The sequence below is a fragment of the Anolis sagrei genome, chromosome 10 (assembly GCF_037176765.1).
Source record: "Anolis sagrei isolate rAnoSag1 chromosome 10, rAnoSag1.mat, whole genome shotgun sequence".
In the NCBI taxonomy this organism is placed as follows: Eukaryota; Metazoa; Chordata; class Lepidosauria; order Squamata; family Dactyloidae; genus Anolis; species Anolis sagrei.
Genome location: NC_090030.1, coordinates 7,011,868 through 7,038,380, shown reverse-complemented (window position 1 = coordinate 7,038,380; position 26,513 = coordinate 7,011,868). Strand labels below are relative to the sequence as shown.

Genomic DNA, 26,513 nt, shown 5'->3' with positions numbered 1-26,513 from the left:
AACATACAGGATTGACAGGTAGCACCATGATGTAGTGGTCTGAGTATTGGGCCGCAACTCTAAGGCTTTGAATCCTTGCTTAGGGAATGTCACATTCTCCAAGTCTAAGAGGAAGGCAAGGCAACCTCCTTTTGAACAAAGCTTGTCAAGAAAGCTTTGTGATAGGTTTACCTTAGGATTGGCATAAGTTGGAAATGACTTGAAGACCAACAACAACAACAACAGCAACAACAACACAGTAGAGTCTCGCTTATCCAGCATAAGTGGGCCAGGAGAATGTTGGATAAGTGAAAATGTTGGATGATAAGGAGAGATTAAGGAAAAGTCTTTTAAATGGCGAATGATATCATGATTTTCCAAATTAAGTACCAAAACAACATGTTTTACAACAAATCAGCAGAAAAAGCAGTCCAATACACGGCAATGTTATGTAGTAATGACTGTATTTATGAATTTAACACCAAAACATCGCAATGTATTGAAACAGCTGTGGATCCGGGCGGGAGGCAGACTGCATTGGATTACACAGAACGTTGGATGAGCGAAGGTTGGATAAGCGAGACTCTACTTTACTTACAAAGCAGAAGATGCATTTTGCAACTTCCAAAATTAAAATAAAATAAAGTCAGCTGACATCTAAAGACTGAGTTTAGCCAAAAGTCTATTCATAGCTGTGCATTCCAAAAGCAAACAACAATATTCAAACTATATGTATGGTATTCTAGTACTAAGCGATGGATTGGGACCAAAATCTTATTAAAATCTTACTTTTGGTCATGAGATACTGTGTCTTAATCATCAACTGTGTGTATAAAATATATCATGACAGAGAAACCCTTTAAGTTATAATACAGTTGGCTATTGTGAATCATAATGCCAATTTATTTAAATTATATTCTTTTTGCTATCCTGACCTCTTCCATTCGCAGAAATCGAGAACATTACTGAATGCTTCTTGAGACTAAGATGTAAAAATCCCACCCCTAAAAAAATCTCCAGTTCTTCCTACTAATTAAATACCTTTTGTATTCTACTATTTTAAATCACTAGCAGAGTGCATCAAGGAAAACATTTACATTGCTCAAGAAAGAGAAATGAGAAACAAGGAAGCCTTTCCGAAAGATCGAAGGTTGCCAGACAGAAGAGAAACGGATGCAGGGAAGACGAGAGTCTTGCACTCTTCTAGGAAGTCGTTTCATTATATTAGTAGCAGTGACAAGCTCCCTTCTAAAGCAGGCTTGCTAAAAACCATTGCCAGATAAATATTCCAAGGAGTCGCTTAAATGACTGACAAAGTAAAAGCAATTACTCCACTTAATGCACTGCTCTTTTTCTTTCAGGCTTCACAACTACACCTTATCAAGGATTCGTTTATGTGCTTGCTGCAGGTAAAGGCAGCGAGGAAATTCCGCATCATGATAAAGTTTGTTAAATAATATGTTTCCACACCGCAAGATGATAAATTGGACTTCCAAATGAATTAACTCAGAATATGACATTTTAATACACACACAAAGGTTCCAAGATCATTCCTTCTCCTCTTTGACCCTTTCAGTGCCATGGTGGACCTCACCGATGAGGTTAATGTCAATTGTAAATCATTTCTGCACACAATTGGATACAGATTTTTCTTTTGCTGTGTTTGAACTACTCTTGGACCTACATTTGTATGCAGCAAAACCTAGGAACCTGTCTAAGAGAAAACACTTAAGGCTGCATCCGGCCAAACTCTAGAGAAGCATATTGAATACTGGTAAATGAAGAAATGAAAAGAGGGAAGGCAGGATAAAAGCAAACTAAATTATATTATATTATATTATATTATATTATATTATATTTATTATAGCTGTACCCACTACACCTTGCTGTGGCCAACCTTCCTTCCTTCCTTCTCTCCTTCCTTCCTTCCCTTTCTTTCTTTCTTTCTTTCTTTCTTTCATTCCTTCCTTACCTTCTCTCCTTCCTTCCTTTTCTTCCTCTTCCTTTTCTTTCCCCCAACTTTTCTTTCTCTTCCTCTTTCTCCCCTTTCTTCCTTCTCTACCTATTCTTGGACTGCAACTCCCAGGAGTCCTCCTGATCAATCTCTCTACCTACCTACCTACCTACCTACCTATCTCTATCTAATCTATCTATCTATCTATCTATCTATCTATCTATCTATCTATCTTATCTATCTGGAGGATTGCTGGGAGTTGCAGTCCAGGAATAGGAAATTGGAAATATGCAGGGATTGGGATGCTCTCAAAGACATCCAAGGAGAAGAAAGCTTGGAAGCAGTGCATTTGGATCATCCCCCTCTCCTAAAGGGCCTGGTCTAGGGGATGCTGGGAGCTGTAGTCCGGAAGAGAGTGTGGATATGTTATTGTGTGTTTTGTTTGCCAGGGGAGTCGTTTTTGCACATGCGCTGTAGCATCTTTTTGCTTTTTTGGCTTTTTAAATTCCTTCTGCTGTGTTTTTCAGTATTTTTTATGAGTGATGGTCACTCGTTGGCCTGATATGTATATTGTGTCCAAATTTGGTGTCATTTCGTCCAGCGGTTTTTGAGTTATGTTAATCCCACAAATGAACATTATATTTTTATTTATACAGATTTATTACTTTTATATCCTGCCCTTCTCATCCCGAAGGAGACTCAGAGCAGCTCACAACAAAGGCACAATTTGCTGCCTTGAGAACATATACAAACAAAACAACATATACTTTAAAATCACATAATTTAAAGATATCACTTAAAATAATTACTTAAAACCACACAGGAGAAACTGATTAAACATTTGAACATACTGAGGTATAAATATTCAATAGTATTTCTGTACCTTTTGTATTACATAACGAGAAGTCAAGGGTAGAGGTTCTAGGGAGGGAATGGGGAGGCGGTGGGACTGGGGGAAAATACTTGTATTTTGATTGTTGAATTTTGAAGATTGTATGTCTCTATGTATTCATATATAATTTTAAAAACTTTCAAAAAACCCTTCAAAACACACAGTCCAAAAACATATTCCGACTGTCACTTGCATTATTCATTACTGCATTGTTGTACTAGGAATCATTGTGCAAATGCTTGGTCCCACAACCATGTCTTCACTGTCTTCCTGAAGGTCAGGAGAGAGGGAGCTGATCTAACTTGCATGGGGTGGGAGTTCCATAGCTGTGGGGCCACCACCAAGAAGACCCTGTCTCTCGTCCCCACCAGTCATGCCTGCAAGGGTGGTGGGATTGAGAGCAGGACCTCCGTGGATGATCTTAACCTCCAAAGATCATTCAAAGGTTAAATACTATATTTAAACAAATATAACATCACAAGAGAATACTCTAAGTACCCCACTAGTAGGACACACTTTTATGTCTAGCACTCAATAAAATATAGCTGTCTTCCCAAGTTTTCTGGTATGCATCACTCGTCCACAGCTCAAGAATTACACAATTCTCTCCAGGTTACAAGAAGACGCTAAGTTTAGAGTTCTGTTATCCAATGTGTTTAGAAATACAGAGACTCATAGAAACATTTCAACCACTACCATATAAGAACTGTGATGCTAGGTCTTATCCAACATGTAGCTGAGATCCAAAAGGCAGCTTTAAACTCAGCTGAGACTGAGTGGAAACATGGAATCGCCAGCTTCTACAGGACAAGTCCTCCCTAAAGGGAATTGTGACTCCCAACATTGCACATTCCTTGATGAAACGGTTGATGCAGAAACTGTATATAATGAAGTCATTCTATGCTGCGGTCGGCAAAAAAGGATTTTCCTCCCTTTAAGAAGCATGATGAGAATAAACAACTGAAACGGCATAAACACTACTGGTTCACACAAACCCAGCATCAATAGTGATATGAGAAAGTGAGCAGCAATATATGTTTGGATACGACTATCATTTGAAAGATAGTATTTCAACACATTATTTTACTACCTTAAGTACTTAACTAGTACTTGTTCAAAATTTACAAAATCTGATTTTACAAAGATTAAAAAAACAGAGAAAATTATCATAAAGCAGGTAATTTTACAGGAAATAATAATAATAATCTTTATTTATACCCCGGCACCATCTCCCCAAAGGTTTCCATGAGGCCAAGCCCAATGATACATTACAGCAACATAAAATATAAACAACAAAAATAACATCACAATAAAAATAAATAAACAGTACAAAATAACATAATGGAAAATAAAACACGATGGGTGGGCCAAATGCACGACATAAAATCATAAAACACTGGATGATGTAGCAATGAAAAGGTACATTTTTGCGGGGAGGCGCTCATAGGGGACGAAACAGGATATCCAAACACGATCTTTACTATTTCAATTCTATATATTATTGAAATGCTAAAAAGAATCTTTGGACAACCTGTATGTTAAGCACATATGGTTGCCTTGCCATCCGTCTGTAAGCACACACATGTAGACATGTAAAGTGTGTGTGAGAGAGAACACCTATTACTCAAGGCATTTATATTTCCAACCCCACATACCTTAAAAAAGAGCACATAGCCATCTCCACACATAAAGTGATTATCACTTTCAGGCTTTTTAATAGCCAAAGGAAAAGTTAAATTGGTCACACATCCTTCATGAATTAAGTATACACCTCTGGCATTACTGTCTGCATTCCATCCTTAGTAAGATATGAGGCTACGTTACACCGAATCAGATCCCTAGCCGATCTCTCTCACTGCTGAATGTAACTCTTTGCTGGCTGGCAGCAGCTTTCAATGGAGAGTAAGGTCTTTCCTAAGCTAGATATTGGTGGTTCTGTCTACAACCTTCTGATGTGTTGTATCACGGGAATATCATTGTCCACCTAGCTTTGTTGTTCATCCATGCAACGTCAACCTCCATGGCTTTAGTATTGTCATGTACCGTGAAAAGAGATGGAGCAGCTTGTTATTGAGAGTATTGCTTCTTAACACGTGGGCCATGTTCCCCTTTGTTTACTGTGAGGGTCTCAAAATATTTGGCAATAGTAAAAGTTTTCTGAATGCCACCTAGTGGCTGTTTTAGACATTTACACAAATCTGTTGTTCAGAAGATGCTTCAGCTATACTTCACAAAATGAAAAAAATCAGAGTGTTGTTCAGTTAGTCTTGCAAACACTAATTTTATTTTATATATCTATATACCCAAGATCACATAAACATTTCTCAAACTAAAAAGGGGTCATGAGTAGAAAAGTTTATGAAGACCTGACCTAGAATGCTGAGCAGTATATTTGTACACAATTCTTTCTACCTGATATCCAGGATGCTTATGAGTACAACACTCTGTTTCTCCTCTGTCTTTATCACTATCACTGGGCACTTGAAATGAGACACAGAATAGATGATAATATGGCAGTGGGACAGAGGAAGAGATCCATAAGAAATGTCCCATCTGGAATCTAACAAGTAGAATGGAATCTAGGCCTTGATCAAAGTTATTTTTGTCCTAATCACCTCCCTCTCTCAATAACTCTACTAATTGTTATCCTGGTATAGATTGAACCACCAACTGGGAACTGATAATTATCATATATATACAGCACAAAACGGGTACATGGGAGTTGATAATTATCATATATATATACAGCACAAAACAGATAATGATAATGATAATGCTGGTGATGATGATAATAATAATAATAATAATAATAATAATAATGGTGGGATCACAAACTGGAAAAGGTTACAGAGAATGAACACGTCAAGCTACTCTGGGACTTCTGAATTTAGACAGACAGAGTTTTAGAGCACAACACTCCTGACCTCAAAATCGTGTTAAAAATCAATGTATGGATGGTCGATGTTGCAATCCCAGGTAACAGAAGGATTGAAAAGAAACAACTGGAAAAGCTGACATGATATGAGGATTTAAAGATTGAATTGCAAAGATTCTGGCACAAACCAGTCAAGGTGGTCACAGCTGTGATCGGCACAATGGGTGCAGTGCCTAAAGACCTTGGCCTGCACTTAAACACAATTGACACTGACAAAATTACCATCTGCCAGCTGCAGAAGGCCACCTTACTGGGATCTACATGCATTATTTGCCGATACATCACACAGTCCTAGACACTTGGGAAGTGTCTGACGTGTGATCCCATACAACAGCCAGCAGAGTGTCTGCTGTGGACTCATCTTGTTGTGTTTCAAATAATAATAATAATAACAACAACAACAACAACAACAACAACAACATTCTTTTTATACCCCACCAACCATCTCCCTGAAGGGACTCGGGGCGGCTTACAAGGGACAAGCCCAAAAAGTTAGAAATAAAACACAGACAATTAAAAACATCAGATAAAATATAAAACAACCACAATCATAAATAACATCAAAACAATACGGCTGAGAAAAGAAACATAGCTGAGGTTCAGGCTCAATGAGTGCAATGAGTGGATACTTGCAGCCTTCCCAATATGGGGCTCCAATTCCCATCAGCCAATAGTTAGGGATAATGGAAACTAGAATAATACAGGTTTCCCTAAAGCAATGCTGCAATTATAATTGTCACAGAAAACAATCTAAAGCAAAAAACAAAATGGAATATCTTCTTCAGGCAAGGAAGGGAAAACCAATATATTTAATCCATGATGGCAGCTCCATGTATCCCTAACTGTGTTATATTGGAAGCTTTATTCAGATGTCACACAATGCTTGTCAACATTTGGTGCAACCTGAAAAAGCTTTGGATCATGTCTAAAATCCCAAGTGGCCTTTCAGTGAGTCAGACGGTTGGCGCATTCAGGCCAGCATTGTTAAACGACTGCCAGACTGTCTAGGATTTCAGATACAAGTCTTCCCCTTGCTATGCAAAGTATGTGCAATGCCGGTGAATAGCAAACCTTCTCCCCAGGATGGGAGCCTCTCTTTTTCAGAGGTGACTTGATATAAGTTTAGCACCAGGCCTCCAAATTAATTTGTAGACCACTTCAACCCCCACACACTCTTAACAATTTATTTTATATTATTTCTTTTTCGCTTTCAGTTAAATACAGGGTTAGTCAAAATGCATAGGCCAATAAGCCATTCAATTGAATGGCTTATTGGCCTATGCATTTTGACTAACCCTGTATTTATCCCTGTCTCCCAAATGAAATATAATTGAATATTATTCTACTAATTGAGGTGGGCGTGGTATATACTCTAAAAGCACTGGATGCCGTCTGATCCTAGAAGCTAAGCAGGCCAGTCATGGATTGGAGACCACCAATGAATACTATATGAATACCATAGGATTCTCTCACACCAGAAGCGACTTGCAGTTTCTCAAGTCGCTTCTGACATGACAAAAACAAAACCATAAGATGGGATATACAAACCATGTATTCCATGCCTAATAAAACATTATAAAATTCCTGGGGTCACTATGATTGGAGGCATATACATGCCCCATGCATACATTTTCCTACTGAATTAGGTGTGCAGATAAGAAAAATATGGCTTCTCTCTCTCTCCCCACTTCCTTTAGGAAGGAGTTTCATTTAGATTTCTTCCAAGAGATAGCAAATGGTATTTTTCTGAGTCCATTTTTATTCGTTCCACAATACTCAACTAAGAAGTGCAAGAGAAATTTAAGATCACCAAACAGCAAGCGATACAATTTATGTCAAAGCTCTCCACTAAATTCAAGGACAAAAATGGAAAGAGACTTGACTTTTACACAGTTTGTAATAGTGGCAAGCAATTCTCTCTCCCAAAGCTCTGTGAGATGGTAGGTTGTACCTTTCCAACTTAGACCTTTTTTTTCTGTTCCGTGATTCATTTTTGTGTCCAATCCAGTCATTTATCCAAGGAGTATCCCTCTTGAAGAAGTGACCCCAGAAGGTTCACAGACTTGGCCATTGTGGAAAATGCACTGGTGGCAGTCCTCTACAGAAATGATGAGGACACATACCAATGACATCACCATAATTTGTTCCTAAGCAAAAAGACTGCAGGGAGCATGAAGCATTCAATACCACGTTTGTTTCCCTTTGGGAAGTTCTTCCAAGATATCAGTCTTAGTCATACTTACTCAACATCGATGAGATTCCTAGAAAAAACAAGAATCTGAATTTTGAAACAGCTGGTCAATGTGGCAGAGAAAGAAATACCATCTTCCCAACAATGGGCAAATACTTCTGTATCAGAAAACCAAGGACTCCGCCGTCCTTCCATCTTCCCTAGACTTAGTAGACTTGGATTTACCAAGTGCCAGATTTTGGACACAGACAGAAGAATTAATCCTTTTCATACTAGGTTAATAATTCCACCATGAAGGCTGCCCTATTCTCTAGGTACCTCCTTGGATCATTTTTGGTAGCAGATGAACATCTACCGAGAGATACGTTTTGCCGCAACTCGTCTAAAGGCTACAAAATGAGAAGTTCAAAGTGCGCATCCTGCTACACTATGAATCTCTACTGCAGAACCCATCCATAAATGATATGTGTATAGAGCTCGAACGTTGTACAGAACTATAGTAGAAGGAGCAAATGTGCAGACTAGGAAACATATTTCAGTAGGACTTCCATGAGACACAATGTCGGGTAGTACATGTTCGTGATAATTTTGCTGCATGAGTTACTAAGTATGATTCATATTGAAGCAGTACACCTTGATCATATTATGAAATGACTTCAGAGTAAGCATCCTTGGATCCATATTAAAAAAATAAATGAGATACACCAATACTGAACTACCTAGTCTACAGACGAATCCAGAAAAAAGGATAGCACATTTCTTCTAAATTCATGAAGAACACTTGTTATCTTCTCTCCCTGGTGGAAATAGGATCTGTATCAACACAGTTCTCCAATTTATAGGATTTATATCATTTTTAGGAATAATACACACACTATTGACACAAAATCATGTGTCCTTGATATTGTAGTACTGAGGCAAAACTGTTTTATTGCCAGTTTCCGACTATTGCCCTGATCTTATCACAATGCCCTTTGGTTATGTTTTTGATGGCAACTGTAACACAGCCTCGAATGAAATATTTGATGTTGCATTCCACACACTGGTGTCCCCAGAAGGAGGAAAAAAAGGTAGACCAGCCAAAGTTGAGAATTTGAACTAACCTTTTGCCTCGAGGCAGCTGAGTGATGTTTTCCCTCCCAAAATACAATTACAAAGACGGTTCACGGCACCAAATCTCTGGAATCAAGGGACAAGGGTGGCCAGAAACGTCCAACGGACACATCCCCCCCCCCAATCCTCAGATTTGTATCACTTTGTATCACATGGAAAGAAACAAGAAACTTTGAAAGACTGTAGATAATATCCAAAGGGTGGGCTGCACTCCGATTCCTATCAGTAAATTCTTATTACAGCTCGCCGCACAATTTGCAGGGCTGTATTGCGAGCCACTAAGCAAATGGGTGCTAGAAATAATGGAAGGAGACTGACACAATCTTGACTACGAGAGAGAGAGAGAGAGAGAGGGAGGAAAGGACTGGCAGAATGCAGCCTCGAGACTCGCACAGAATACAAATGCATTACAGAACTACAGGTCCAAATCTTTGATCTACCTTCTTTTCGCAGAGGCTGTGATGTATAAAACCAATTGTACTGAGCAGACAGTCCCATGGTGCATATAAATTATCCTTTAACTACTCATTCTCTTGCTCACTTTTTTTTCCTGAGACCAAAAGAGAAAAAAAAGAGAAGATTTTCAGAACAGCAAAGCAATAAGACCTCTCTTATGGGGACGGCTATGCAAAGATGGATAGCAACATCGAAGGGGAAAGAAATAGAGGATTGTCTCGACTGTTTCTTTTGGCAGAAGGAAGATTTAAATAGCAAACATTCACACATCCTGCAAAAGCAGAAACATGTTGTTACCTGCCACCCATGAAAGTGTTGATGTGCCACATCCTTAGACTACAAGAACCATTGGCTTAAGTAACGTTCGATTTTATTTGACTATAGACGGAGCTGAAACAAAACATGTCTGGAAATTTAAAGACCTCTCTTTCTATCTCTTTGCCGGCTCTCTCTTGCATTTTGCCTCTCAAGCTAAAGCCTGGCATCCCCAGGGTTTAAGTCATTAATATTCTGATCCTGTCTTTGCAATTACCACACACACTTACCAGCTTTCTTTCCCCCCCCCCCCCCCCCCCATTATATATATATAGATGGCATTATTATTATTTTTCTCCTCGAGATGAGCTTCTCTCTGCTGTGATGCCTCTTGCAAGCCCATGCTTCCCTCGCTTTCACCTTTTTATCTTATGCAAAATTTACAGTTTTGGAAGCATTCAAGTATGAAGGCATAACTCAGGCTCCTGTTCATATTTCAGATGGGAAAACAAACTGTTTTTGACAACCCAACAGGGGCTTATTGGAATTTATTCACTGAAGCCACTGCATTTTAAGAACTCTGCCTTATTGGAGAGCAGCACTACTGCAAGGTGATGTTGGCAAGGCGATCAAAGGGGGCTCTGTGGCTCAGCCTTGTGCCGGATGAAGAATGCTGTGCGATGAACAAGCTTACATACTTTCCTCTACAGAGACCAATTTCCCAAATTATCTATTAGGATTGATACATATTATAGTCTTTGGTGGTTGAGACAAAAGTCCTCCCTCTAGTAAAACAAAGGAAACAAGCAGCTTTCCTACCTCTCTACTTCCCAACTCCTATCTCTCTACTTCCCAACTCAAACGTATCCATTTCTCATGTGTTAATCATAAAGGGGGTTCTTTTATTTGAGGGAAGAGTTGTTTCTATATCTATGAGAGCTAGAAATTGCTACTAAAGGTGAATGTGCTCCTACAGCAAGCACAGACGGATCAACGTTTCTGCACTACCAATGTCTTCACTGCTTTCTCAGAGCTGGTCATCTGAAAATATGAGGCTTACACACACACACTCACACACATATACACATACATACACATATATATAGGAGCCCCCAGTGGTGCAATATGTTAAACCCTTGTGCCGGCAGGACTGCTGACCAAAAGGTTGGTGGTTTGAATCCGGTGAGCGGGGTGAGCTCCCGTCTGTTAGCTCCAGCTTCTTATGCAGGGACATGAGAGAAGCCTCCCACAGGATGGTAAAACATCTGGATGTCCCTTGAGCAACGTCCTTGCAGATGGCCAATTCTCTCACATCAAAAGCGACTTGCAGTTTCTCAAGTCGCTCCTGACACACAAAAATTATATTATAATATATACTGTATAATATATATAATACTATATAGTATATATAATGCTAAAATATATAGCATTATATATACTATATAGCATTATATAGTATATATAAAACTATACATTCCATACTAAAATATATAGCATTATATATACCATATAGCATTATATAGTATATATAATACTATACATTCCATACTAAAATATATAGCATTATATATACTATATAGCATTATATAGTATATATAATACTATACATTCCATACTAAAATATATAGCATTATATATACCATATAGCATTATATAGTATATATAATACTATGCATTCCATACTAAAATATATAGCATTATATATACTATATAGCATTATATAGTATATATAATACTATACATTCCATACTAAAATATATACTATTACATATACCATAATATATATTATACAGTATATACAATAGTATAACATATAGTATTATATATACTATATAGTATTATATATTCTATAGTATATATAATACTATATATTTTAGTATATAATATATAAGATAACATATACTATATAGTATATATAATGTTATATATTTTAGGATTATATATACTATTATATATATATATTATACAGTATATACAATACTATATTTTTGTGTATTAAATATACTATATAATATATAGAGAGAGTATGTATAACAGCATACACACACACACACACACACATATATATATATATATATATATATATAGCTCCAGCTATTTTGAGCCAAGGCTCTCTACTCCCATGGTCCACACCCCTTCTGCCCTCACCACCCAACACCATGCAACAGCTCATAATCTTCTCCCTTCTTCCTCATTGCAGCTACTTTCCTGCAAGTTGTTTCCTCTGCGAAGCTTGCAAGGCGCAAGAGAAAGAGAGAGACCCTCTGCTCTGCAGCCCATCCACATTGCAGCAGGTAATAAAGACCCAGGCTGTAAGCACTAAGCAATCCCTACAGGGAAAGAGGGAAGCATGCCATCAACCTGTCTTACTCACTTTTCTTTCAGCACCAAGAAGGAGGAGGAGAAGTCACTGGTTCAGTCAATGCAAAATGTAAATTCCCTGGCAAAATGTGCCCAGATGCCACCCCAATCTCTGCAGGAAATAGATATGTGTGTGTGTGTGTTTCTTCCTTCCACTCTTCTCCCCTCTGATGTGCCTTTTTTAATACCTCAGCCCCACTCCTTTAAGTGTCCAGCAACTCTTCGAGCTCAGAGACAAGAGTGCAAGGCAATCCTTCCATCAGGGAACTTCTTTGACAATCTAGCAGGTCTTTAATGCATTCTGTCTCTCTCCAACAACATCTAATGCAGTCTCCATTACAGGATTACACTAAAACGCTCCATATGCTTCCTCCTTCCCCCATTTATTTATTTCCCCGACGCTTTGGAGTCCCCTTCCTCCCGGTTTAAGTCCTGCTGTAACCCCAATCCGACTGGAGACGCAGCAAAGAAGAGGAGGGGGGGGCATGGCGAAAGAGAGAGGAGATGATGATAGGGGAGGGCATCCGGGGGAGGCATGGCATGGCCCAGATCCACCGTCCTGAGATTGTCACAGGGCTGCAATTTGGGAGAGTGTGTGGGGGGGGGGGGGGTGTCTTTGGCATCGCCCTCAATTCCCTGCATTGCCTTCTCTCTCTCTTTCCATGCCCAATGGAGGCATCTCTATGAGAGTGATGGTGATGAGGATGATAGAAGAGCCTTACCTCGGATTCCACCGTCTTGCTCCTCACCGGGGGTCCTTAGCCATGCTTTTCCTCCCACCCCCAGAAAGAGAGAGAAGGGAAATCCTCCAAGTCGGAAGTCGAGCTTCAGAGAGATCCGAAGTCGCAAGGAAGGCGAGGAAGGGAACTTGCTGGGTCCAAGGATGCAGCAAGTTCAAGAAGGCAAAACCGAAGGAGGAATGGAAAGAAGGAAGCTGGAAGTTGACTGCAACTTGGCGGAGCGAGGAGAAGGATCCTTGCCTTCTGGTTTAAAGCATCCCCGATGGGCTGAGAGGCTTCCCGGCTCCAAAATCCCTTCCCCGAAGGAGAGGGGACCCGGAGGAAAGGCAGTTGGCTTCCTCGGAGGAAGGGAAGGGAGAAAGGAAGGAAGGAAGGAGAGGGAGCAAGCCGAGGCTGCTGCTTCTCTTTCTCTTTCTCTCTCTCTCTTTCTCTCTGCTATTCCAGCTCCGTCCCCGCCGCGTCTCCTCCGCCTGCCGTCTGAACCCGCTTCTCCCCGGCAGCGCCTGCAAGTCCTCGCCGGGGCTGACATCACCGCAAAAGGGGCGGGGAGAGGAAGGGAAATGCAAATGCCAAGCGAGGAAGGAAGGCAAGGAAGGAGGAAAGGAGGGGGATCCAGGCAAGGCAGCCAGAGAGAGAGATACCCACAGAGAGAGAGAGATGTAAAGGAAGATTCCCTTCCCTCTGAACTGTTGCTTGCTTTGAGCTCCGCGGGAAGCCGCCCAGAGCATCCCAGGAAGCAGCCCTTTCGGGAAAAAGAGGCTTCTCTTTCCTTCTTTTTAAAATCTGATTTGAGGGGGAGAAGGAATCAAGTTGAGCCAAGCTAAGGAAGGTTTCCTCTCCTGCCTCCAAGAACGAAGTCGCCCCCTTTCAAGGCTTCGTTCTGGGAGGCAAGAAGGAATTATTAAGGAGAGGGGAGGCTGTTGAGAGGACCAACTGGTGAGGAGGCAAGAATAGGGCATCCCTTCTTTTAACTTGGCTGGAGGGCATCTGGGATTCCCCCCCCCCCCCTTCCACAAGCCTCGTATAGGTAAGTGGTGGATCCTTTTGCCTCTCTTGCCTCCCAGAACGAATTCTTATGCGAGTAAGTGGGGGATCCTTTGGCGAAAGGTGCTGTATTGCCTTACAGAACGAATTCTTATGGGAGAGGAGAGGCCATTGAGAGAACAAACTGGTGAGGAAGCAGAAGAAGTCATCCCTTCTTTTAACCTGGCTGGAGGGCATCTGGGATTCCCCCCTCCCTTCCCCAAGCCTCCAACAAGTAAGTGGGGGATGCTTTGGAGAAAGGCTGCTCTCTTGCCTCCCAGAACGAATTCTTATGGGAGAAAAGAGGTCCTTGAGAGAACAAACTGGTGAGGAAGCAGAAGAAGGCATCCCTTCTTTTAACCTGGCTGGAGGGCATTAGGGATCCCACCCCCCCCCCCCCTCCAAGTCTCGCACAGGTAAGTGGTGGATCCTTTGGAGAAAGGCTGCTCTCTTGCCCCCTAGAACGAATTCTTACAGGAGAAAAGAGGCCCTTGAGAGAACAAACTGGTGAGGAAGTAGAAGGGCATCCCTGTTTTTACATGACTGGAGGGCAACTAGGATCCACCCCCACACACACTTCTGAAGGCAAGAGAGAAGCCTTTCTCCAAAGGATCCCCACTTACTTATTTCAAGCTTGGGAGGAGAGGGGGAATCCCAGTTCTCCCCCTTTCAGGGCTTCGTTCTGGGAGGCAAGAAGGAATTCTTATGGAGAGGGGAGGCTGTTGAAAGAACAAACTGGTCAGGAAGCAGAAGAACATAAATTATTTTAACCTGGCTGGAGAGTATCTGGGATCCCCCCCCCCCAAGCCTCGCACAAGTAAGTGGGGATCCTTTGACAAAAGGCTTCTCTCTTGCCTCTCAGGATGAATTTTTATGGGAGAGGAGAGGCCCTTGAGAGAACAAACTGGTGAGGAAGCAGAGGAGGGCATCCCTTCTTTTAACCTGGCTGGAGGGCAACTGTATCCCCCCCCTTCCCAAGCCTCGCACAAGTCAGTGATGGATCCTTTGGCGAAAGGCTTCTCTCTTGCCTTGAAGAACTAAGAGAAGCCTTTTGCCAAAGGATCCCCACTTACCTGGGCGAGGCTTGGGGAGGGGGGAATCCCAGATGCCCTCCAGCCAGGTTAAAAGGAAGAATACCCTTCTCATTCCTCACAAGTTTGTTCTCTCAATAGCCTCTCCTCTCCCAAAAGAATTCATTCTGGGAGGCAAGAAAAAGCCTTTCGCCAAAGGATCCCCACTTACCTGTGTAAGGCTTGGTGGGGGCGGCGGGGGGGGGGGGTGGTTGTCCTCCAGGCTTGCCTTTCTTTCTTTTTTGCTCTGGTTTGGGGGTGAGGAGGAAAATAATGCTTCAAGTTGAACCAAGCTGGGGAAGATGTCTCTCCTGCCTCCAAGAACGAAGTCTCCCCCTTTCAGGACTTCATTCTGAGAGGCAAGATGGAATTCTTATGGAGAGGGGAGGCTGCTGAAAGAACAAACTGGTGAAGCAGAAGGCAGGGCATCCCTCCTTTTGTCCTGGCTCAAAGGCAACCGGGATCCCCCCCTCCACTTATGAAGACAAGCAAGAAGACTTTCTCCAAAGGATCTCCACTTACTTATTTTAAGCTTGGGAGGAGCGGGGGAATCCCAGTTGTCCTCCAACCTGATTAAAATACCCTTCTCGTTCCTCACCAGTTTGTTCTCTCAACAGCCTCTCCTCTCCCATAAGAATTCGTTCTGGGAGGCAAGAGAGAAGCCTTTTACCAAAGGATCCCCATTTACTCATTCAAGGTTAGAGTGGGGAGAAACAATCCCAGTTGTCCTCCAACCAGGTTAAAAGAAGGGATTCCCTTCTGTTTCCTCACCAGTTTCTTTTCCCAACAGCCTCCCCTAGGCCATAAAATATCATTCTGGGAGGCAAGGATCCCCACTTACTTTTTCAAGGTTTGGGAAAGAGGGCAGTTTTCCTCCAGGCAGGTTAAAAGGAGAGGTGCCCTTCTTCTTCCTCACCAATTTGCTTTCTCAACAGCCTCTCCTCTCCCATAAGAATTCGCTCTCCCAGGCAAGAGAGATGCTTTTTGTCAAAGGATCCCCACTTACTTATTCCAAGCTTGAAAGGAGAGTGGGTTACAATCAAGTCCAATGAGTGCCACTTTGTTCTTGGAGGTAAAGGTGAAGCCTTTTGTGGGAAGAAAAAGGACACCATGCCTCAACACTAAGTTGAGTGGGAAATCCCAGTTGTCCTCCATCCAGGTTAAACAGAGGGGTGCCCTTCCATTTCCTCATGAGTTGCTTCTCCTAACAGCTTCCTCTCTCCTATAAGAATTGGTCCTTGCTATTTTACTGAGCTTCTGTGATTTTCTACCTCCTGAGGCAGAAAAACTGGGGTTCAAGGAAAGCGAGAGAAGGTTATTAACTTCTCTACATCAAATAACAAAAAAAGACTCTGGACTTCCTACTAGCATTGGTGCTATGAACTTCCTCTTGGCCTCAGATAACACAGGGCCATGGGTTGAGTTACAGCTGAATCTCACTATGGTCTCCAATGGAATCTCAAATTGTATGTATTTGGTTGTTTAATACATGACCTGTTTCCCTGAAATGGGACTCAAGGCAGCTTGCAGATAAAAGTAATTAATGGCTAGGATGTTGTCATCTGGTTATGGGTTCAAGCAGAGGTGGTCCTAGGGAATTTTCAATTGTTTTATTTATTTATTTATTTATTTTATCGTGTCATCAGCAACCATACCATTGTACTACAATTCTAACGGAACAAAACAAACACACAGATTAAAAAGAAAAAAAACACACAGATTTTGCAAACTTGGTAGTTGGTTAAATGTCCTTTGACCAGTATCTGGCCACTTGGAGTGCCTCTGGTGTTGCCGCAAGAAGGTCCTCCATCGTGCATGTGGCAGGGCTCAGGGTGCATTGCAGCAGGTGGTCAGTGGTTTGCTCTTCTCCACACTCGCATGCCGAGGATTCCACTTTGTAGCCCCATTTCTGAAGGTTGGCTCTGCATCTCGTGGTGCCAGAGTGCAGTCTGTTCAGCACCTTCCAAGTCGCCCAGTCTTCTGTGTGCCCAGGGGGGAGTCTCTCATCTGGTATCACCCATGGATTGAGGTGCTGGGTTTGGGCCTGCCACTTTTGGACTCTCGCTTGCTGGGGTGTTCCAGCGAATGTCCCTGTAGATCTAAGAAAACTATGTCTTGATTTAAGTCATGACGTGCTGGCTGATACCCAAACAGGGGATGAGCTGGAGATGTCTCTGCCTTGGTCCTTTCACTATTGGATTTTCAATGGTAAGCAAACAGTATTTTGCCCCCCCCCCCAACCAATCACCGATATATATTTTCTGTTCATCGTGGGTGCTCTTTTTGCCATATTTGGTTCAATTCCATCATTGGTGGAGTTCAGAATGCTCTTTGATTTTAGTTGAACTATACATCCCAGTAACTACAACTCGCATATGTCAAGGTCGATTTTCCCCCAAGAGTGCCTCAAGAGCGCCCCTGGGCAAAATCAACTATACTGCAAATGCTTACTTTGCGTAATGGGTTGAGCCGCCCCTGGGTTCAAGTTCAAGGAGACTCACTTTGGGTGCAACTTTATTGTAGAATGAATGCAGTTGGACACAACATTAGCTGCCATGGCTCAATGCTATGGAATTCTAGGACTTGAAGTTTGCTGAGACACCAGTATTCTTTTGGCAAAGAAGGATTGATCATCATTTTATTGTATAGTCACAGACCCATTATAACAAATAGAGGAACAAAAGCATCATCAATCCAGACATAAAAAGCATGGCCATTAGAAGAATAATCATACTACATGCACCTTAAGATAATACACTTATTTAAAATGCATGTGCAGTGCACATAATGATGTATATGATCAAAACATGAGATACAGATTGTGTGCAAAATGGAGAATTCATCTTATCAGCCTTTTGGGCAGAGAAGAGGAATGTAACCACTAATTTTGTCATCAACTTGTTTCTATCACCCAAAAGATGTTCCAAGTGCCAAACCAGTGTGCTTTCAGGTTCTTTATAAGAGGGCAAAGCAGCCTAATATATTCCTTTGTGTGAAAATTAAATTAAACCAAGATGTGACCTAAAGTTTCAACTACTTCATCTCCATAGGGACAATCTTCATGTGGGACTTTTGGATGGTGTTATATCAGTACTGCAGAAGTCAGGCAATTAAATCTAGCTCTAGGAACAGCATGGTGGTACTTAGGAAAAGAGAAATTATCATGTACCTAACATATTCAGGAAATTCAAAAATGAAAGCCTAATGCATTGGGGGCATTTGATACAAAATAATGAAAATCAATAGCTTTAATATGTTGTTTCAGTATAGAATACCTTTTACAGCAGTGTAATTATGTACACAGACGAGGCCCATAAAAAGGCAATGGAGACATAATTTAATAATAAAACCTTTAAACAACAAGCAAATAAAGTATCTTTTGGATAACCTAAAGAAGGGTCGTCCTAGAAAACCTCACAGAGACCTCACAACCTCTGAGGGTGCCTGCCATATACGCAGGCGAAACGTCAGGAGAGAATGCTTCTAGAACATGACCATATAGCCTGGAAAGCCTACAACAATCCTCGGAAACCTTTACCAATATTGGACAGTAAAGAACCAAACCTTGTGCTGTAGAGATGTAAGGCGAACTGCAATCCATAACCCAGCTGGTAACATACATTTTGGCATCCCAGAAAAAGAATGCAAGCAGGAATAATTGGGTCAGGATTTTGGCCTCGACAGCTGAAATAAATGGTGCCTCCTTAGTATAGAAAACAAAATATAGTGTTATGTTAGTGGCATTGTGAACAGTCTGAAGCATATTATCTGTGTGCACCTGAGGAGACTCTGCAAGAAAAGACAATGCAGTATCTGAATGTCTTGATTTGCTCCACCAGGTGAGCAACCATTTATGTTACTCTTGTCTGAAACACTCACAATCTAGGATTTGGGGACAGAAGTATTTCCATAAAATTCCAATGATGGGGTTTTAGTCCCTGCTAATTTTGCTCTACGTTTTCTAACATTAACTTCCAACCTATGTTTAATTCAGAGCATAGTTTGTTGATAGGGCAATATTTTCTCACTGAGGGAATGGTATAATGTATTCCAGAATCCCTCTTGAGTTCAAACAAAGCTGGATTCCACATCTATGAAGGTAACAAACACAATACTTTTACATCACATTGTTGTCTCATGTTTAACTTGTGGTCCACAAGGACTCCAAAATCTTTTTCGACAGCAATGCATGTGAAAAAGATCTTGGAGTCCTCGTGGACAACAAGCTAAACATGAGCCAACAAATCATTGAACAAATATGAAATCATTGAATGACTTGATGCTGCAATTGGATAATGACTTTGGTAAGGAGACATTTATGATAATATTTTTTGGCTTTGTACTGTTTATATACTATATGCTAAATGTTTTAATAATATTTATGACTGTTTTAATTGTTTTTTAATTGTTGTGGCATCGAATTGTTGCCGACTGTGAATTGCCTTGAGTCGCCTCTGGGCTGATAAAGGTGGTATACAAATATGGTAAATAAAATAAATAAATAAACAACGTGATGTGCTGGATAAAAAAGCCAATGGGATTTTGGCCTGCATAAATAGGAGTCAAGTGTCTAGATCCAGGGAAGTCATGCTCCCCTTCCATTCTGTCTTGGTCAGGACACACCTGGAATCATACTGTGTCCAATTCTTGGCACCGCGATGGAAGGGAGATATTGACAAGCTGTAATGTTTCCAGAGGAGGAAGACTAAAATGATCAAGGGTCTAGAGAACAAGTCCTATGAGGAGTGGCTTAAGGAGCTGGGCATGTTTAGTCTGCAGAAGAGAAGGCTGAGAGGAGACATGATAGCTGTGTATAAATATGTGAGAGGAAGTCATAGGGAGGAGGGAGCTGCTCTGGAGACTTGGACGCGGAACAATGGCTTCAAATTTCAGGAAAGGAGCTTCCACTTCAACTTCCTAACTGTGAGAGCTGTCCAGCACTGGAACTCTCTGTCCTAGAATTTGGTGGAGGCTCCTTCTTTGGAGGCTTTGAAACAGAGGCTAGATGGCCATTTGTTGAGGGGGCTTTGAATGCAACTTTCCTGGTTCTTGGCAGAATGGGGTTGGACTGGATGGCCCATGAGATCTCTTCCAACTCTATGATTATATGATTTCTGGAAAAGTCCATACAGTTCTCCACAAGATGACTCAGAATGTGACAGTGGTCAAGAACTGACCTGTCCTTCTTGAATCTTGCCTCTTTATTCCCTAATATAGTTTCATCCTTCTAAGTGCTAATGTATCAAACAAGTTTGTGCTAAATTTGTGCTAGAACTACAATAACCCTTGTCCATAGGCTGTGTTAACTAGGTTCTCAGAAGCTATCATCCACAAACATCTAAAGCAGTGTTTCTCAACCTGGGGCTTGGGACCCCTGGAGGGGTTGTAAGGGAGTGTCACAGAGGGGTCGTCAAAGACCATCCGAAAACAGTCTTTTCAGTTGGTCATGGAGGTTCTGTGTGGGAAGTTTGGCCCAATTATATTGATGGTGGGGTTCAGAATGCTCTTTGATTGTAGGTGAACTATAAATCCCAGCAACCACAACTCCCAAATGTCAAGGTCTATTTTCCCAAAACTCCACCAGTGTTCACATTTGGGCATTTTGAGTATTCATGCCAAGTTTGGTCCAGGTCCATCATTACTTGAGTCTACAGTGCTCTCTGGATGCAGGTGAACTATAACTCCAAAACCCAAAGTCACTGCCCACCAAACCCTTCCAGCATTTTCTGTTGGTCATGGGAGTTCTGTGTGCCAAGTTTGGTTCATTTCCATCATTGGTGTAGTTCAGAATGCTCTTTGAGTGTATGTTAACTACAAATCCCAGCAACTACAACTCCCAAGTGACAAGATCAGTCCCTCCCCAACTCCACCAGTATTCAAATTTCCCCATAAACAAGCTCCACTGTAACCAATGAGTTTACTTCCAGGCAAAGCCCACATTCTTCATTACTTTGACGTTCAATATCAAGAGAAAGTTCTGTTTCCAGGAATAGTTAAACCCATTTCACTCTTCCAATTTCACAAGAATTACAGTGTTTTTTTCAATGCCGTTTTCTACGTAATATATAGTGTTTGTTTTAACAATTTGGGTTTGTTTGCTAAGATTTGCAATCTGCCTGAAGTATGAAGCTTGCTAAACAAGATCATTAAGATGTACTTTAGTATTCTCTTTTTTTTTTGAACTTTGCTTTCTGCAAAAGGAGATAATTAAGAATAAATAAATTTTAATAAAAAATGAAGCTGTGGAAATGGGATTGTAGCCTTAGACAACATTCCACCTTTGACAATGTTCCACCTCTATTTTCTATCAAAAGCAATGCATAAATAAATAAGACTGATAAAATAAAGGGAGCACAAGCAGCTAAATCATTTTAGACCAAAATGGGCAACAGTGACTGCATTGTCTGTAGCTTTAAACAGTTCTTCCTCTGTACATGAGGCAGGACATTGTGAGCAAGCATATAGATGTTGAGTTGTTGTTCTGCTCCACAATCACACAAGGTGGAAGAATGGCTTCAAACTACAAGAAAGGAGATTCCATCTGAACATGAGGAAAAACTTCCTGACTGTGAGAGCCGTTCAGCAGTGGAACTCTCTGCCCCGCAGTGTGGTGGAGGCTCCTTCTTTGGAAGCTTTTAAGCAGAGGCTGGATGGCCATCTGTCAGGGGTGATTTGAATGCAATATTCCTGCTTCTTGGCAGGGGGTTGGACTGGATGGCCAATGAGGTCTCTCACAACTCTTTGATTCTATGAGTCTATGATTCTACGTAGTGCCATTTTGCCAGATTGTCTTTTGATCTGCCCACTCCACTTCTGAGGACTTCCAAATTGCCCATTTTTGGTTTGCCCCTGGAGGAAGACCCTCTTGGAGTGGAGGGGGGCGTCCAGTTGGAATTGCCTGATTTTGCTGCCCACATGATATTCTTGCTGTTGCTGGAGGAACATTTAGAGAAGTGGTGGTCCTCATGAAACTTTTTCTTAAGTCTACTAGAAGGACTTAATGCTGCCATATTTGGGGACAAAAGTATTGCCATAAAGTTCCAGTGATGGGGTTTTAGTCCCTGCCAATTTTGCTACATGTTTTGTAACATTACCTTCCACCCTATGTTTAATTCAGAGCATAGTTTGTTGATAGAGCAATCTTTTGTCACTGGAGGAGTGGCATAATAATGTATTCCAGAATCCCTCTTGAGATTGAACAAAGCTGGAGTCCAAATCTATGAAGGTAACAAACTCAATTCTTTTATATCACATTGTTGTCTCATGTTTAACTTGTGGTCCACAAGGACTCCAAGATCTTTTTCGACAGCAGTACGTGGGGAAAAGATCTTGGAGTCCTAGTGGACCACAAGTTAAACATGAGCCAACGAAGTGATGTGGTGGCTAAAAAAACTTGAATGTGTCCAGAGGAAGGCGGCTAAAACAATCAAGGGTCTGGAGAACAAGCCCTATGAGGAATAGCTTAAAAATCTGGGCATGTTTAGCCTGAAGAAGAGAAGTCTGAGAGGAGACAGGATAGCCATGTATAAATATGTGAGAGAAATTCACAAGGAGGAGGGAGCAAGCTTGTTTCCTCTGCCCTGGAGACTAGGACGCAGAACAACGGCTTCAAAATATAAGAGAGAAGATTCCATCTGGACATTAGGAAGAACTTCCTGATCATGAGAGCTGTTCAGCAGTGGAACTCTCTGCCCCAGAGTGTGGAGAATTTTAAACAGAGACTGGATGGCCATCTGTTGGGGGTGCTTTGAATGTGATTTTTCTGCTTCTTGGCACGGGGTTGGACTGGATGGCCCATGAGGTCTTTTCCCACTCTATGATTCTATATATTATAAGGTTGTCATAAGTTAACAACAAGCCCCCACACTACCAGTGTTCAAATAGGATTTTGCAAACTTAATTTGCATAAAATTCATGTTGAAAGGACCTATGTCTCAGGTGGTAGAATGACATAGCAAGGTAGTAAAAATAAGCTGAGATAGTTCCATCTCATGCATGCTGTATGCATGCTATTAGGTTATTTTGCCCTATATCATTCATGTGTGCCTTCAAGGTTTTTCTGATTCAAAGTGTTATTGTGTGTCTTCAAATTATTTCCAAAGTATCATGACCTTGAAGTGAACTTATCACAGAGTTTTCAGGGACCAAGAGTGTGTGACTTGCCCATCCAATGGGTTTCCATGGCCCAGTGGGGAAATTGAACTTCATTGATGAGACCTGATGGATTTGTTATATTGACGTAGTGATGTATTGATATTGATGTTTAATGATTTGTGATGCTATTGCTTTTAAATGCTTAATGATTTTGTATTGCGTATACCTAAATTGTTGTAAACCGCTCTGAGTCGCGTAAGGGCTGAGAAGAGCGGTATACAAATAAAGTAAGTAAGTAAATAAATAAATAAACTTCTACATTATCTGACCCTTTAATTTTTTGCTACTTCAGGCCTTGAATATATTATATATTTTCATTTACATGAATTAAATCAACATAATAAAATAATAAAACAGATCTGGAGGCACTAATAACAACATAAAAACATCAAGGATAAAAAAAATTAAATTTTGGAGTGTCAGCAAAAGAAATAAACTAATAATAATAAGTACAGGAACAGAAATTGAGACTTAAAAACAGTGGGGATATGAATAGTTTTACCATCCATCAAAACCACATGGAGGAGTAACTGAACCTAGTCATCACTGCTAAGGAAGCCCTGTTGCACATATCTACCAAGCTTATCTTAGAAGATGGTGGAATGCTGTTCTTCAAGTGGGCAATCAGTATCATATGGGATTAAGCAGCATTTCGGTTGTTCAGATGTAGTCTCCAAAGTATATCCCAGGCATTGGCATTTGTGGGTCTCCAAAGGTTATTGACCAACAGCTCTCATCTCCTCTCGACAGCACAGCATATGGTGTGGGATTATGGAAGATGCATTCCCAAGATATCTGCTAAATCACAGTTGCCGAAAGTACACATCATTGCCACAATGTGTATCAAGTGGGACACAAAAGACAATAAAATTTCCTGAGGGTAATTTAGTCATCTGTATAGCGTTTAGTCATCTGTATCAATCAACCCACCTTAATAGTAATGAGAATTCTGTCAGGATTCTCCTGCAGAGAAAGGGGAAAAGTGGGCTGAAATCTTGTTTATATTCACCAAGAACACTTTTTATTCCAAGCCATTTGCAGAGTAGTAGATTACTATTATGTAACTATGTGATTGATTAACCATGTACCAAAGCTCATAAAGAGTAACAGCCTGGTTCAGTTCTCTGTATTTTCCCACCTAGTGATAAGGCCATTTGGAAAGTCACGTCAGTGCTAACAACCGCTATTTGCTCTGTTGATCAGAACTAATGCCCTCTGATCTTTACTGGCTGAGAAGATTTTAATGTTCTGGGCTATTGCTGTTCATTACGTTATTTAAATGGTTTTATATTAATTGTTTTACCTTTTATTCATTGCCATTCTTTTAAGTAGTGTTGTATACTGCCTCCAACACTATTATGAAGCCAGTGCAGAGGACTTTAAAAATATCTACTGAATTCATAAGATGCATTTAATAATATATGAGGTGCAGTAAAATATTTCAAAATCTTAGCATCCATGGGGTGAAGGAATATACAAAAGTGTGTAAAATTTTGCCTTCTTGCCAGAGAATCTCACTGATTATACTTGGACCAAGTGCCAACTGGTGGCTCTCTTGGAAGACAAGGTCAACAAACTGTAGCTACTTGCTAGGACTCTTCAACACATCAGAGAACATGAAACATCCTGGATAGAACAGAGGGGGAATTGACCCTGCAGCAATGGTTCTCAACCTGTAGGTTCCCAGGTGTTTTGGCCTACAATTTCCAGAAATCCCAGCCAGTTTACCAGCTGTTAGGATTTCTGGAAGTTGAAGCATCTGGGGACCTACAGGTTGAGAACCCCTGTCCTACAAAAACAGCAAGAAGAGACAGCCAGTTTACCAGATGTTAGGATTTATGGGAGTTGAAGGCCAAAACATCTGGGAACCCACAGGTTGTGAACCACCGCCCTACTGAAACATCAAGAAGAAACAGCCAGTTTGGCAGTTGTTAGGATTTCTGGGAGTTGAAGGCCAGAACATCTGGGGACCCACAAGTTGAGAACCACTGCCCTACAGAAACAGCAAGAAGAAATTGCCAATGAAAACAGAAGGGGCTGTAATACTGAGGGGGCACTCTTGAGGACTATCCCTGTCTGGACTAGAACATGCTCAAGGGATTTGGAACTACTTCACAGTTTCTCAAACTGTGCTCCTCCAGGTTTTTTGGACTTCAACTCCAGAAATATGAGCCAGTATACCAGCTGTTAGGAATTGTGGGGGCTGAAGCCCAAAACATCTGGAATGGCACCGTTTGAGTCACTCTAAATGAAGCCATTGCCTCCTACATCTTCCTAATGATAATAATGGCAAGGAGGTCCAAGTAGGAGACCAGCAGCAGGAGATGTTGCATACTAGCAAAGGAACTAACGTAACCACCAATTATGTAAAGTTAAACAGAAAGGTCCTAGTGCAGTGGTTCCCAACCTTTGGTCCTCCAGTTGTTTTGGAGTTCAACTCCCAGAAAACCCAGCCAGCTTACCTGTTGTTATGAACTATGTGGGATGAAGCCCAAAACATCTAGAGGAGCACAGTTTGAGGAAACTCTTAACTAAGACATTGCCTCTTCCGAAAGATAATAGTCGCAAGGAGGTCCAAGTAAGAGACTAGCAGCAGGAGATATAGCATACTAGCAAAGGAACTAACCTAACCACCAACTACATAAAGAAAAAAAGAAAGGTGTTAGGCAGTGGTTCCTCAAATGTTTTGGCCTTCAACTCCCAGAAATCCTAACAGCTGGTAAACTGGCTGGGATTTCTGGGAGTTATAGGCCAAAATACCTGGGGACTCACAGGTTAAGAACCATTGTGCTAGTTTTAGGGGATTCATTGCTCAGGAGTATAGAAAGAAATGTACCAGAGAAGAGAATTGAGAAGTGTGTCTTCTTATCACATATATCCAAAATGTCAAAAGTTGCTGGAGCTCACCCAGAATATGGAGCAGTACTTATGTAAGTAACTTAACTAAGAAACATTTCCTGGTCCAACTCTTTCTGCTAAACTTGAAACAAATGTCATGCACCCATGCTTCTAGCTCTGGTGGGATGGACCTCCCTTTCTCCTTACAGTTGATCATGGCACCCATTGTGACTCAACCGCTATCACGAATATGGAAGAGTGATGGAGTATATGTAACTGTTCTGTATTCTTGATAGCTAATTAGTACTTATTGAAGAATGCTTGCATGTTTTGCTGTTCTTGTTGGCTGCCTTCATGTCATTTCTGACCTATGGTGACCCTAAGGTGAAACTATCACAGGATTTTGGCAGGATTTGTTCTGAAGAGATTGCAAATTGCTTCTTTCAGAGTCTGAGAGAGGGTGAATTGCCCAAGGTCCGAATTTCGTGTCCGAATAGTGATTCAAACTCTGGTCTCCAGAGTTTGATCCCAACATGCAAACTGCCATACCAT

General features: G+C 41.2%; 1 protein-coding gene across 3 annotated transcripts in view; it reads right to left on the bottom strand.

Moving 5' to 3' along the window:
* PCDH11X (protocadherin 11 X-linked) overlaps nt 1-13,412 on the bottom strand; it is a 621,910-nt gene extending 608,498 nt beyond the window's left edge. For 2 of the 3 annotated variants that reach the window (XM_060756393.2, XM_060756394.2), the window contains exon 1: nt 12,859-13,412. The gene's annotated coding sequence lies outside the window, so the exon portion shown is untranslated. The remainder of the gene's footprint in view (nt 1-12,858) is intronic. The other variant, XM_060756395.2, reaches the window with a different exon arrangement.
* Between the last annotated feature and the right edge of the window lie 13,101 nt (nt 13,413-26,513).